The sequence below is a fragment of the Aquila chrysaetos genome, chromosome 10 (assembly GCF_900496995.4).
Source record: "Aquila chrysaetos chrysaetos chromosome 10, bAquChr1.4, whole genome shotgun sequence".
In the NCBI taxonomy this organism is placed as follows: Eukaryota; Metazoa; Chordata; class Aves; order Accipitriformes; family Accipitridae; genus Aquila; species Aquila chrysaetos.
In genome coordinates this window covers 21,001,160-21,013,812 of record NC_044013.1, presented here as the reverse complement: position 1 = coordinate 21,013,812, position 12,653 = coordinate 21,001,160, and the positions used below count along the sequence as shown (strand labels likewise).

The window sequence follows — 12,653 nt, the reverse complement described above, 5'->3', positions numbered from 1 at the left end:
TAATTTTTAGACATACTAATACAGACATATATGTGCTTTAAAATGCATTGAAGTAGAAGTCCACGTTAAAACAGAACGGAGGAGTTTTATTTGTTGCTAAAATTTGTGCTGTTTCTCTAAATTTGTTTGCTGCCTATGTACAAAGTAAAACCTATGTTTTCTATTTAAAGCAAGCATTTTTTTCATTACTTTTCCCAAATGAGTCCTGCCCAGTAGAGCCTATTTAAACAAAGAGTCCAGTTAAAACAGGGCAGCCCGCGTACTCTGTAGCGCTGTACTTCTCGCAGAAGACGAGATAGGCTGGGCTGAACCATGCCTGTTTGCTTGCGCAGCTACTTACGCGTGACCTTGGTTCAGCTCCGGAAAACCACGTTTCAGGTGAGGACGCTACTCGCTACCCCAGGGGCTTGACCCCGAGGGGAAGCCGGTGGCCGCGGTGTCGGTAACCGGCGCGGAGCACCTGGGTGCCGGACTGCAGGAGAGGGCTCAGCTTCGCGGCTGGCACCTGGCGAACCTTACCTGCCACCTCGCGCGTGTTTTGATCGATAAACTCGATGCACGTGTATTGCTAGACAACGGCCTAAGGCTTTACTGTTTAAAAGTAGCTTTTGTGGTAAGTCACGTCGTCCCGGCTTTTTTTAGCAGTTTCAGGAAAGGTAGGAAACCCTTGGCAGCCAGGGAAGGAGCTGCCCCGGCGGCTCGCTGAGGGCCCGCCGGTTCCCGCGGGGTCTGCGCGGATTCGGCGGCGACAGCCCGCGGCGGGAGGGGGGGCGCCGGAGCCCGCGGCGGGAGAGGGGGGCGCCGGAGCCCGCGGCGGGAGAGGGGGGCGCCGGAGCCCGCGGCCGCCGGGGCTCCGCGCGGGCAGGGCGGGCGCGGCCCGGCCAAGCCGCCAGGTGGCGCGGCCGCGCCGCAGCCGGCGGCGGGGCGGGGGGGGCGTCGCCAGCTGCGGGGGACCCTGGCCGCTCGCAGCCCGCTCCGGGGGGGGCCCGGGGGGGCATCGGCCCCGCTGTCCGCCGGCTTGCGGAGGCCGCCCGGAGGCGTGCGGGCGGCGCCAGCCCCTCCCGCCGGCGGCAAGCCCCGGCGAAGGGCCCGTAACGCCGGGCGCGCCGCGGGAAAGCGCAACGCTCGCGCGCCCGTGGCTCTAACAACTTGCGGCACGCGTCGCGGCCGTGGATTTTGCAGACGGATAGACCCTTCGGGCAATTGACTGTAGGGGCGCAGCCCCTTGCAGGCAGTCAGAAGCTCGCTGGGAGGCGGGCGCTTCGGCCGAAAGGCAAGGCCGAGGCCGCGGCGGGAGGATTAAGGTGCTGCCGTTGCCCGGGCTGGCGGCGCGGCGTGCGGCTCGCCCGTCTGCCGCCGGCGGGTGTCCTGAGCGGTGTGCGCGAGGCAGGTGTTCAGAAGTGCTCGCTGCGGCGAGCTCCGGGTGAAGCCGGTGTAACGTGCGACTCCTCAGAGCCCGTGGAAATCAAGACCTAGAAGTCAGGCCTTTCCTAAGAGCCCAGCTCGGTGGTTCTTCCGACACCAGCGAACAAATTTTCAAAACGGTGCTGAATTTTGGTTTCAGCCTGGTCGCTAGAGTCCCAAATAAGTACCGTGGGGTGCTGAGACTAGCCAACGGCCGGTCCTCGGTGCCAAGGGACAGCAGAGGGTGGGATACTCCTGGATTTCTGTCCCTGGGTACCACGATTTAGGCCCGTTCTGGCCCACGCTCCTAAAGCCGGGCGGAACGGTGCCCCGGCGGGGTTCTGGGCCACGCCGCACCCGCGTGGGCTGCGCTGCGCGGCCGCGGGGTGACTCCCTGTTCTCCTCGCTTCCAGGGCAGGAAGCCAAGGCCGCTGGGATGAAAGGGAACAGCCGAGGAAGCGAGTTGGTCTTGCTCGTCCTGCTTGGGGGAGCTATGGGGCTGATGCTTGCTCAAGCTTTATAGAGTTAAATGCGCGGACCGCCTCTGGAGGGCTTGGGACTTTGCATGTTTCTGCTCCTGTGCTGAGGAAGGTGCTGCTGCTCGAATGCCTGCATTCCCTGCTACCAGCTCATCGTCTTCCATCTTTTTTTCGTTCTGGCTCAGTGTTTTGCCTGAAAGATTTCTCACTCTGTGTGACTTTGTAGCTTGACATTTTTAGTCCTGAGGCTGGGAGGAGGAAGGAGGGCAAAGAAAAGGTGACACAACTGTTGCTGCTCTGGAAGCTATTTGAAACGTATCATCACTTTTTGATCTTCAGCAAAAAAAAAGGCCCTGTGAAAAAATATTTAATATTCTCAAATTGGAAACTTGTTTATCTTATAGCAGGGTTTATTTTTCGGTGTGTTCATCCTTTTGAGCCTCTCTCCCAAACCCCACTCTGCTGTCCTGTACTTGCCACATGGCCTCTGCGGGATGCTCTTGCCTTCCTCATTTGCACCTTTCTGTTCCAGTGCCGTGTGAAGTGAGTGACTTGGCTAATGATTGACTGATATGTTTGCCTGGCTGCCCTTCCTGTGAAGTCAGAGGTAGCCCCCCTCTTTGTCTGGATACCCACTGTCCTTGGGGACAGGCAGAGAGAAGAGGGGTGTCTGGTACCTGAGCTGCTGCCGGTCTTGCCGTGGTGGTTGAGACGTCACCCCTCTGCTGCCTGCCCCATCTCCCCGACTGATGTCAGCACTCCCTTAGCAGAGCTGGTAGGACAAGATGTGTGTCCACATCTCAGCCTGGCATCTTACCTCAAGCCTTCATTGAAACTCAGGCTGGCGGCAACTGGAAGAGGCAGGTGTGGGCAGGAACGTCCCTGGCTGCCACCAAGACTCACGCTTATTCACCTGTGAGCATCATCCCGGGAGAGCGTCACTGCGATGCCACACATGGGGGGGTCCCTGCTGGCAGGTTTTAAGGGAACCAGCTTCAGCTCGAGGTAGATGGCTGCAAGTTTAAGAGATACTTCTGTCCATCCTCAGGCATTGGGGCTAACAGCCGAAGCACGCTGAGTGTGAGGTTAAAAATTTCTAGACACTTGTTCATCTTTTAATCTCACGTCTCTTTTGCTTGCAAAATCTCATTTCTTAGAATATGAAAGACTTAGATTTCTAATGTAAAAAAGTATTGATGTGATTTATATTTAATTATCCTTTTTTTTTAATAATGATTCCACTTTACTGCATCTATAAGTCACGTGGAATAAGAAAGGCTGTTAGAAACGTGGAAGTATAGTATCCCATGCCTTGACTCTCAGCCAGCGGTAGACTGCCTTATCACATATTCTGTCATTATTACCTCCATCAAACAAAGTTTTGTCAGCTGTGAACCAGAGAGAGAAAAGTCCGTAATTTGACCATAAAATCTGCTGAGGTGGAAAATATTTGCTTAACTCTCATATAATGCATGGGTGGAGGAAATGGGCATTATTACTGTAGCTCAGCTACCAATGGTGTCGTATGAAATGCTGCAGTCCTGGCTACCACTTACAAATCAAGATAACTGGTATTGTTTACCCTACCAGAACAGGAAAAGTGTTGTTGGAAATCCTGAAATACTACATGCCATTAATTTCTGGAATGAGCCATCTGAACACGTTGTATTTGCGCTCTTTTGGGGAATAAGCAGGCCCTATGTAAATATACGTTGCTGCCAAAGGGCATTTTACCCAAGTAACGATTGTAAATTAATCCAATTAGATGGGACTCAAGTTGCGAGAAGCTGAAGTTCCCAGGAAGCCCTCCAGCTTTCCACCTTCTCCTGTCCATAGGGATGACTGGCCCTTCAAACTGGATGGCTTTCTTTGGCCTGTTGGTATTCATTTTCATGGAAACCTATATTAGGTTTTTTAGTTTGATATGAAAATAGTGGCTTGACTTCACTGTGGTTAGTGGCTTGACGTAAGGATGTCTTTTGTGGGACTGTTCTCTTAAACTTACAGGTTTTTCATCTGAACATGCACGGGGTCAAAGCTGACAATTTTCCCTTGAAATGAGGGGTGTGATACCTTCTTTAAACCTGCCTGTTTGTCATATTTAGCTTTTGCGTCCACCTCCTACATCCTGACAGCAACCGGGGAACAGCATGAGAGGTTCCTGTTCCCGGTGCTGGTCAGCGTTTCCTCGCTGGAAGCAACTCTGCCGCTCTTGAAGAGAGCGGTTTCCCTGCTGACGGGCCAGCCTGTTACATCAACTGCTCTCCGAACAGTAGCTGACAGCGCTAATCTGCATTACATGGGATTAAACAGGCACAGTAATTAACTTGCATAAGCGCTTTAGCAACTTTTGGCCTTTGAATTGCAGCGTGTCCTGTATATTGTGGTGCGGAGCCTCCGTAAGGTGGGGACAGCACGGTGGGAAGTTGGGGAGAAGAAAACGAAGCTGAAATTTCAGCCGCAAACAGTAAGAAAGAGAGAGGAAGCGCACACAGCCAAGCTGAAATAGCCATTGTCATTTTTTGAGGAGTCAAGGTATGCTGAATATCTTACACGTGTCTTGAAAAGGCAGTATGGGCGCTGGTATCCACAGCTCTCACTGAATCCACACAACTGTGGAAGAAATGGCTCCATTTCCAGTCCTATGTTAGGTGTTATTCCCAGGTGAGAAGTGAAGCTCTACCTAGGAATTTACTCCTTCAGTTTTACATTGTTTATTCATCACAAATCATACCTTTAACTAATTCTTACTGTTATGCTTGGGAGATTCAGTTCAATGCGCATCCCTAAGCTGAACTAAAATGCTTATGTAGACCTGTCAATAATCTCCCCCAGCTGCTATTCTCAGGTTCTGGATTCTGCTGTGACCACGCATCTGTAGCCTTTAAGGCATCCATCCTGAGAAACACTACAGAAATAAGTCCAAAGCAACGTGTCTTTTCACTGGTATACTGCAACTCTTAAACATATCCGATGCAGCTAATTCAGATCTGCTTTGAATCAGATGAACAGCAGGGAAGGCTGAATTGCATTTGCCTGTAGCATTTTCTCTTTCTGTGAAAACATACGGTGCCAGGGGAAAGGTCTTGAAGTCAGCAGGAAAACTTGAGAAGATTTCACTCCCCCAGTAGACAGCGTGTTATCCTGGGTCTTATGTGTGAAGCTTGTTTCAGTTGTACATGAGGCAAAAGCGAGGAGTCACCAGCAGGTCATCTGAAATTTGTAGGGCTTAAGGAAAAAAGGCTGATGCAGTCTGCCTCGTAGACCACGTGGGTTTCTTGTTTGTTTGACTTGCAGACTCAGGGTCCTCTTGCAAGCCTCACAGGAATGTGTTCTCAAGACCTTTTTGCCTTTCAGGAAGTGTTGTCTTCGGAGACTGGATGTTTCAGAGCAAAGCACTTGAAGTTTTCTCATCACCCAGATACTCCCATACCACTCCAGATGTCTTAGGAACCGTTGAGAAAATGCATACCGCTGAAGTAAACAGAAACCTTAGGTACGATGGACTTCAGCGCTACGCCACAAACCCTATGGGAATGAAGCACTTCAGAGAGTCCTAGTTCAGTCTTGAAAACTCGTAGTAACCTTGGGAGAAGTTACTTGCGCCAATGGATAATCAGCTCAAGAGGATTCCACTTATAGGTACTGACAGTGCAACAACTTCCTTCATGCATTTAAAACCAAATTCAAATGGGAAAATTGATCTTCTGCTGGCTTCTTAGTCCTTTTAACCAGGTAAAAGGGGGTCTTATCCAGTAGTCTGAATGTGGTCCACAAGTCAGGACAGTGGGTTGGCAAACAGGGAACGGGTTCACAAAGGGCTGACCGTTTTGTAATAAACAAATCAGAGTTCATTAATTGATTGCCTTGGGATTCAGACCGGGCCCTCGTCCTCTGTGCCTCGGTTTACCTCTTTGGCCACAGCATCATTACTGCTTCCCAGGTGTCTACTGCTGCAAACTGCTAAAGTGTAGCTAGGTACCAAAGCCTGCTGGCACTCACTGGAGGGTACGGCTGTGTCACAGGCTGCTCCCCCTGCGGCACCTGGGACCCCCACTTCTAATAACTGATCTGTACAAACACTGGTATAAAGAGTAGAAGAGAATAAGGTACTTTAGTGGCCCGACCCCAGCAAACGCTAGATTTCCTTGTGTCTCAAAATCCAGTGCTGAAAACCTGCCCCTCGCTGCAAGGTGAGTAGCCCTACCAAGAGTATCTTGAGAAGCTCATCTCCCTCTGAAGAAAGCCACTCGTGGGTGTGAAAAGCTCTGATTTTTATCAGTCTGGGCATGCTGTCAGTGGAGGTAAAACTAGTAAGTGATATTGTCACCAACTTGGGTCTTCTTTTTTAAGCGTTGAAGTTTACCTTCACAGAAGAGACAGTTCCTAGATTCCTCCTTTAGACAATAATTTTTGTTTTAAAAGCTGGTGTAAACTCCATAATTGATCTTTTCTATAAGAGATGGGAAAATGAAACGGACACATTATTTATAGTGAAACCATTAGTAAAAAACAAAGTATGTAAGAAAATGATCCACACTTGAACGAACAAAACCCAAAGTATGAATGTAACAACATAAAATTACTTTGAAGTTCAACTAATTCTTTTACGAACTGGAATCCTAAACCCCATGTCTTGTTCCTACAAGAATCTCTTCACCTGATTTTGTATGACGATAGCCTGGCACTCTAAACCTTTGGGAAAAAGGTTACTGGTTTGGATACCTGCATGGAAATCCCCAGTTTAAAAAATGTTTATTACACTATTTGTTTACAGTCCTTCACAGCAGCAGCTGGATATTACTGTTGACATACTTAATATTTATATGGTATTACTACCAATTTTGCTAACATCGTACGTGATGTATCCTTTTCAGTATTGGAAGTATTCTTCTAATATTGCTTGACTATATTGCTATGTTTGCTATGTAGGATTTCACAGTGCAAGGTGGTAAGAGGTAGAAAAAATAGAGAAGAGCCTGAAATTGGCTCTTTCCATGTACAATTGCTAATCGCATGCCATTGTACTTTTTGCACAGTTGCATCAAAACCCATCTGATTCTGCTTCCAATGAAGGTTTGTATTGCAGGGCCCTTGTGACACCTTCGGATACAAATGCAGCTTCTTTGCTTAAGCCAAAGTGGTATTTGTAAAAGGGCGTAATTTTAGCTGTGTGCTGAGATTTAAGATGCTCCTCGAAGGCGAGGCTGTCGGGTACGATGTTTTCAGCTTCATTCACAATTCCTGCTCACCTTGATGCCGCTCCTGACCCTATCTACGCAACAGGAGGGCTGCTGCGCCCCGTGGTGGCTGAGAAGCAGCCAGGCACAGCCTCCCCAGCATGGCCTATCTACAAAGGCATCCAGATCGCACTTGCGATGGTGGTGTCCCACTGAAGTCACCTGCTGCTCACAGTCAACGGGTGGAGTGAGAACGGGGCTGAACCAGGCACTGACATCAATGGGCAGTGGTCGCAATGGGTTACGGAGACTGATTGGCTTTACTTAATCTGTGAGAAGGCAAAACCAGCTGTCATCGGGGAGTGCAGGTGGACAGCTGTGTTTTTAATCGCTTGTATTAAAACAATATATGAAAATGAATTGGAGTGTAAGGTACAGCCGGCCCCAGCCCCGGTTCCTGGGCTCCACCATGACCGCCTGCTGGCTTGTTCCCTCTCCAGCCCTGACTGCACAGGCAGATTTGATTCCTCCTCCGTTTTAAGCTGTAGCCTTGATTGCACGTGAAAGCTGCACTCTTGGCCACTGTCCAGAGCTGTAACTCACTTGCCAGAACTTATTAAAAACCCACCAGCTGACCCTCTGTATCGTTTGATCTTTCCTCTGATCGCGAACGGTACAGAGGTACATTTTTAATGCACCAGGACTGACGTTTGGTGTAACGCCAATGCTGCTATGGTTTTTCATTATTACTTGGGATAACTTTCAATTAAATTTGCAACAGAAAAATAGCTTTCCATTGTGTGTTCATTGCCAATACATTTGAATTTATCAGGTATTGAAATAAATGGTATTTTAAAAAAGCAGGCAGAGCTTAGGTAAAACATGATTTCCCTACAGCACAGTTAGCTAGATCTTCTATTTTAATAATTTATAAACATTTGAAATAAAAAGAATTAGAACCTAATGTCCAGGTCCTGTTAATGTTTGAAAAGGGCTTTGCAGCCACCACTAAGTTTTGGTTAGGGGCTCGCAGCAAAGGAGCTACAATGGATGGGAGATGTAAAAAGTTAATTAATGAGTAAATAAGCAGTTCCACATACATGTACTTCTATACATATGTGTGCATGTATGTAATAAAATGGTAGAACTTTCTGTAGCTAAGTTCCACCCCTCTTAGAAACTTTGAGTGATGGCTTTTCTTTTCATGAGCTTTCTTAGTTCTCTTGTAAAGCACTTGAAGTCTAACTCACTGGTGTATAAAGCAATCTGAGGGTTGTCATTGCTCTACTATACCCCAGATCAAATTAATAGTGAAGGGAAGGGTTTTGTGTTTTAAATGTCCATTAGTTCCATAAGCACTCTCATCATCAGTCCTAGGCTTGTTCCACCTTTTTACATGAAGTGCATACCTGAATTCTCAGAAGTATTGTGCTTAGTACAGCAATATTGATGAAATTAAGTGAAATCTTTCAAAATGTATATATATACAAAATTCACCTGGATTTCTGTTCTGGTCAGATTCTTCAAAAGTTTCCTTGTTCATCACCAATTTCAAACAAATCTTTGCAACTAAAGAAATTGGCACAAAGAACTAGAGAGGAGTCTGGATGGGAGTTTTCTGGGTTTTAAGTTGAAGAGTGCAAATCTGGAACCTGACTTCACGGCTGAAGCCCAGTTGAATGCGGTGATCCAATGCCGTGATTTCAGCTGCTTTCAGATCATTCCCCTCAAATAAAAGCAAGTGAATGAGGACTGAACAAATGAATTCAGCGAGGCTAAATCGTGGCCTTAATTACATGCAATGTAAGGTAATAGTCTTAGGCTGTGACGGCAGGTTGCTGCTGGTATTCTTGCGCTCACCTGTTGCTCGTGCCCCTCCCCGGGGGGGACCTCCATTTTGTTTATTTCCTAAAGTGAATCATTTCAGAAATCTGGCGGAGAAGACGGACATACCCAGAGTGAGCTGGAGGAGCTGAGGGGGTTCACCGGGGCTGAGGGCACAGCAGCTGAGAGGGGGGCTCGGGGTGAGCGTCCCTTGCTGGAGGAGATGCTCGGTGGAGCTGCAGCCTCAGATGTGGGCCAGTAAAGCTGCAAGGAAGCTGAGGAGCGCTACCATGGATGTCAATAAGACATGAGTGTCACCCCTGGATCTGCACCTGCCTGAACTCCAGAGGTATTTGGATAGAGAGTGAAGTCTTCACCCAACTGGTGTTAATAGAAATGTTAACAGAAATGCTCTGACTTGTGGGGGAAGGGGATTTACCCATGCTTTTTTTTTATTCAGCGGTGAGAAAAGGAGGGCCTAGCTTCACTATTTGGAGCTGGTCGTCACCATCCAGTGGTATCGACAATAGAAATGTCTGTTGGGGGCCCTGGTTGGTGCTTAGTCGTTCAGCCCAGCAAGAGGTTTCCTGAGCTGGGCCTGGCAAAAATAAAGATGTTGGGATAAAATAAAGGTGCTTTGGTTGTAAGCAAATACAATACATCTTTTTGTTTTGGTACGTAAATCTTTTTATTTAATGGGCAATAATGCTCTATAGGTGACCTAGTGATGGATTTAAAAAACCCCCATGAAATAGCTTCGTAGAAAAAAACCCACAGATGTGTTAAGAGCATTTTTGTTTTGTTTTGTTTTCCTTACTGCAAACCTCTTCACGTTTCTAAGACCTTGCCTGCAATGGGCTTATAGCCTCTGCTTGGATTATAGCAGTGTACCTGATGCAGACCACTGGTGCAGATATGCTGGCTTTAAATACGCAATGGCTGGAGCAGCAAATACCCACTGAAACTGCAGGGTATGGACAGCAAGGAGGGAAATGAGCGTGCATGGGGCAGGCTGTGAAGCGTAAAGAGTTCAGTGATAGTTTTTGGTGGTGCGTTTGTTTATTTTTGCTCAGGGGATGAACTAGAGAGAAGGCAAATAACTACCACGAGAAAGCAAGGTTGTGTCAGGCAGGTGGTAGAAGAAATGGTGCGAAGTCACCTACCCTCCTGCAGGCGAGGAAGTCAGTAATTAGCACACAGAGTAGTGTCTGCAGTGAGGTTGCTGTGCCTCCGTGGCTGGTATCCAGCTATGCAAACAGGCGCACAGGGCACGTCACCCTCCCAGGTATTTGCCCCCATACCTACGGCCAGGCTGTGAATTCTTCAGTTCAGCAGAAGCCAACACCCACCGAAGCCAACAGGAGTCTGGCTCAAGCGAGAGGGATGTAATTTTGCTTTTTAGTTACCAAGTACTGCATCTAATTGAACCTCCTGCAGGGGAGAAAGGCTGATCTTAAGCTGATAATTCCTTGTTTAGATGGGACTTAAAATAACTGGCTTTGGGGAGCAGCAGTGCCTCCGCTGATCCCGGTGAGAAGTGTCCTCCTGCCAACACTGTCTGCAGGTCCCAGAATTACCACTGAGAATGACATCAAAGGCCCACTATCCCATCTTTTCTGTCACCCATTGAAGGACTGAATGAAAATCAACAGCAAGAGCTGCTCTGAGCCACCAAGACCTGGAGAACCGGACTCGGTTTTAACTCCCCTCCCTGTGTCATTTCAGCACAAGCGGTCAGCCACCGGTTAGCCGAGCTAAGGGGCAGGGAGTGCAGGCCTTGAGAGGTGATCGTTAAACCTGTCATGAAGAGGGGCTATTACCACAACTAGTGCCGAGGAGATGGATACAGACGCATGAACTTCCCATTGTTTTTTAAATATATCTGGCTTTCTGCGGATAACCACTTGTTTGTCAGTTCAGGACATCTATAACTAGCTCTTACTGTCACATTTTGAAATTTTAGCTTGTGATGGAAAAATAAAAGCACGTAGGGGGAGGTGTCACTAAAAGCAAGTGATGAATCCTGGTACTGTCAGCATTTCGGATGGCGTGAACACGTCTCCATGCACTCAAGAGCTAGTAATCTGTATCCTTGTTACTCATCATCATGTGTCTAACCATAACTATGTTTTTAGTTACATGGCAGCAGAAGTATGCATGTTGTTTTCCAAGTATGAAAAGGCCTTTTCCTTGTGGCTGGAGTCTCCCATGCTAATTTGCCAGCCTCTAAACTTTGATCCTAGTCTAGTGCAACTGCTGTAAGATCAAGGGCTGTGTTCCATGTACCACAAGCGATGAACATGGAGAAAAAGGGCAAAGGTGATGCGGAGCAGGGGTTACAGCAGCTGAGTCGGAGCATGTGAGTTATGTCCTGGGAACAGCCTGCTCCAGATAAATTTGTACGTGAGGACTAGAGTTCTTGCAGGAAGGGAAAAATTAGAATTTTCAGGGGACCCAAAAGTTTAGTTCAACAGGAGGATGACCTGCATGTTGGCCTCTCCTTCCCTGGCACCAGTTTTGTTGTGCTCTTTTAAAACTGCTGTCATTGAAATACAACACCTTCCTCTTGAAATGTTAGTGGCAGCTCTCCTGCCTGCGTTTCCAGCTGGGCACAGCTGGGCTGCTCCGCACCTGGCTCTTCAAATGTGACTTCTTTGGGACTTATGTTAGCCAAGTCCCATGATATCATAGCATATATGTATTTGCTAAATCAAGACCATGTTCTGTAGGGAATAAGTGTCTCTTGAAAGCCACATTGTAAGCGCAAATTTCTTTGAAAAATCTTTACTTGCACGGCAGAAAATCTAAAAAATGTTAATAGCAAATCTAAGATTGCATCCTTTGCATTCTGGATTCAGAGCCTGTCAAGATTTCAAGCTTTGTTTACACAAGCACTGATGTCTTATTTGCTGGGTTTTTTTTAGATGAAGACTGGTTTTTCTTTTGTACTTGACTCTGGTAAATGAAATGTAGGAAAACCACAGGCTGACTGTGAGGGCTAGAAGGACTTCGGGAGTGCTGCTTTTCAGCAGGTTGGGAGATCATTTGGTGCCTTAGAATTAAGACTGTGGCTATTCAGTATTCTTTCAGGCAAAAGACATTACTAAATATAATATCAAACTATTAAATAAGTGTGATGGGGTGTAATCTGTTCCATGCTGCATGATTCTTTGTATATTTGCAGAATAGTACTAATCAATTTCTAAAACCAAACTGCAAGCTGGATTTTTTTCTCGCTTAAAAAAGAACTGCTCTTTTCACAGCATAATGACTATGATGTTGATCGTTGCCTTCCATGCTCTGTACAGAGGAGGAGGTGGATGGAGTAGTAAAAAAGTATAAAGGGCTTTATGAATTGGTGTTGCAAACTGTTAAAGATAGAAATAAAGATGTATCAGGTTTTTTTCCAGGAGTTTTGTTCTTTGAGATAGTCAGAGGAAACTTAATATTGCTATAAAATCTGGTATCCCTTGCACAAGAAAAATAAGGAGGTAATAAGGAGAGTTTAAAGCTTTTTAAAATAACTTTCTTAATAAATATTAGTTCTCAATGGTTTGTATCATGCTTTCTTTGCCTTGGCAGGAACAAAGCAAATGACACCTAATAGCAGTTCTACTAGCTGATCATACCTAAAGGCATCCAGATTTCACACATTGATTAGATATTCCACAATTTCAGTAACTACATTCATTATTCACTGTTACATTTACATCACTGTTAATTACAGTATAACCAGAGTAGTCTTGTTGTCTATTACAGACTTAAA

The 12,653-nt window shown here is 46.9% G+C and overlaps 1 long non-coding RNA gene across 1 annotated transcript; it reads left to right on the top strand.

The window, feature by feature from the left end:
* The first annotated feature begins 1,670 nt into the window (after nt 1–1,670).
* On the top strand, nt 1,671–12,029 carry LOC121233609. Its single transcript, XR_005933463.1, has 3 exons — nt 1,671–4,418; nt 5,181–9,236; nt 10,365–12,029. It is a non-coding gene; the product is annotated as an uncharacterized LOC121233609 (long non-coding RNA).
* The last annotated feature ends 624 nt before the right edge of the window (nt 12,030–12,653 follow it).